The following is a 2,781-nucleotide window of genomic DNA, read 5'->3' as shown; positions in this document are numbered from 1 at the left end:
CGGGGCGGACTCCGACTCGGTTCCTCTGCCCTCTCGTATCGGGACCCCGTCTTATCCCTGGACCCTTCCCTTCGGTCCCAGGACTCCTGACTTCCGCGTCCCTGGGTCTCAGGCCCCCTTCTACTCAGTTCTGGGACCCCTTCTTCTCTAACTCGAACTTGGCAACCCTGTTCCGCCAATCTCTGACATCTGGGGCTGTTCAAAAGTAACCTTTGAGAGTGCAGGACCATGCCGGTCTGTTCACATAGTTCTTGGATGAGGGCGAGCAAGTTATCTTGTACTGGAACCCCGCGCCATCACCGCACGCACACACACTCCCTCAACTACAGGAAAGTATAGGATGCCCTTCCTTCCTTGTCCCCTCTCCCACTGAGCGCCACCCCCCCCCCTTTTTTTTTTTTTTTGTCTTTTTCTTTCTGCCATCAAAACTGATCTATCTGAGCGGTCCTGTTGAAGGAAGGATCTCCTCTTCATTGTAAGAGACCCCTAACTATTCTCAAACGCCATTGTTTCAGGACTCATCCCTAATTCTGGGGCCTGCCGGAATTAGGGATCTGCTTTTTCTGTGACCCAGCCTCAATGCCTTTCTGCTTAGCCAGGTACTCAGTATCCTATCTCTCTTGCAGCTAGAGGGGATCCTGTAATGAATATGGATCATTCATTACACCCAAACATCCTGAGCTGAACCTTGGCTTGAGTGGTTCCTGTCTTCCCCACCTCCATACTCAGGTGGGATGTATATTGCACTTTAAAAGAAAAGTTTGTGGGATCAGCGCTTAGCGTAATGGCTATGTCGCTGAATTTCCATGTAGCCAACCTGGATTCGAGGACTAGACCGAGTGGCTTAAACTCAACGCTGGACTCGTGTACGTGCGTGCCCAAGATCCCAAGAGGAGAATGGAGAAGGGATTGCTGTGTGGCCATCCCCCCTGGGGGGTGCTTTTTCGCTTTCTATCTCTGGCTCTCTCTGTCTTTCTGGAAAGCGCATGTGCCCTGCGCCCTATGGCAAAAACCTCTCCAAAAAAGGAAAACAGTTTGCTTCTCATCTTCTCTCCTTTTGGAATGTATTTGAAATCTAATGTTATACCATTAAAACCATAGAGCTTTAGGGGTCATTGAGTTCAATCCACAGATAGGGAACCTGAGGTCTGGGACAGGGTAAAGAGATACTGAAGATCACTCAGTGCATGACAGAGCCAGGCAAGCTCTCCAATGTTGTCTTCCATAACCACCAGAGGACTGCAACCTCACTCCCCTCTGGTTCACATCTTCTTGTTCACTTGCACACTGTAAACTAAGTTTGTCCCCCCATGTTTATACTTCTGTGCTTGATACTAAGAGACATACATCAAGCCACTTTATGTATGTACAAACACTGTTACCACTGTACGTGTCTTAGAGGCAGTTGCTCCAGTTCAGACACAGACACTTACTCCTGGACACATGTGATCACTTTGTGCTTGTACACACACATCCACTCTTGCACACTTAGCTCTCTCCTGTCTTGATGGCACTAGCTTGAAGCCCTGGAACTATCCATGTAGGCAACTCTTTCACTCCCATTCTTTCCCTCCCATTTCTGTCCCACCTGGCACCCGGATCCATGAGCCCAGGTACAGTAGCAAAGGCCTCACATTCCTCATCCAAGGGAGGGCAAAGGACATGCCTAGCCCTCCAGTGCTACCCCAGCCCAGAACTTCAGGCTTGATGGGTGCTCTCAGCACTCACTTGTCTGTGATTGTGTTCAGTATGTTAAGCTTTCTCACTTATTTCTACACTTTATTTCTATCTCAATTTCAAGAAAAACTGTCATTTCTATACTTAAGACATTAATCTTACTTTACCTGTCTAAGATCCAGTCCCCAGGGCTGTGGATTTCTAACTTTAAGGAATGAAGCAAAGGATAAAAGACCAGAAATACTTTTTTTAAAGATTTATTTATTTAATTTTAGTTATTCATTCATTTATTTTAATTTGACCAGAGAGAGAAAGTGAGAAAGCAAGCCACCAGGTCTGGGATTCGAACCGTGGTCATCCATGTGGGAATGTCCAGTACCTTATCCATCATGCTACCCGCTGGTCCCCAAGACCAGAAATACTCTTAAATGATACAATTGTCACAGTTAACTTTTTTTTAACCAGAAGGTACATGCATTTACCAGAGAAGGAGAAAGACTTCTCCCCAGTGGGGTCACACCTCTCCATTTCTTCCTGAAAGGATTTAGGACACACATACACACACACTTGATATTTTATTTCTTTTTTTGGAGAGGTTTTTGCTATAGGGCGCATGCGATTGCTAGAAAGACAGAGAGGGGCAGAGAGACAGAAAGCGAGAAATCACCCCCTCCCCAGGGTGGATGGCCACGCCGCAATCCCTTCTCCTCCATTCTCCTCTCGGGATCTTGGGCACGTAAGCACATGCACCCGGCATGAGTTTAAGCCACCGGGTTCGGGACTCGAACCACGGTCGACTACATGGGAGTCCAGCGACATAGCCATTACTCTAATTGCTGGTCCCTACACTTGATGTTTTCTAAACCTCTGGGAGTTGAGATTCAAGCTGGTTGGCCGTGTGGGATCCAACTCCCTTAACCACCAGACTACAGGGCCAGCCTGGGTTTTTGTTTTGTTTTATTTTTTATTTATTTATTTTTTTTAAAAGAGGGTGTGTGCACTAGCCAGAGAGAGACAGAGAAAAGGAAGGTGAGAAAGCATCCCCCCTTGGGGAATGGTCACACCACAGTCTTTTTTTTTTTTTTTTTTTTGATAGGTTTTAGT

The sequence above is a fragment of the Tupaia chinensis genome, unplaced genomic scaffold (assembly GCF_000334495.1).
Source record: "Tupaia chinensis unplaced genomic scaffold, TupChi_1.0 Scaffold000279_1, whole genome shotgun sequence".
In the NCBI taxonomy this organism is placed as follows: domain Eukaryota; kingdom Metazoa; phylum Chordata; class Mammalia; order Scandentia; family Tupaiidae; genus Tupaia; species Tupaia belangeri.
This window is presented reverse-complemented; position numbering follows the sequence as displayed.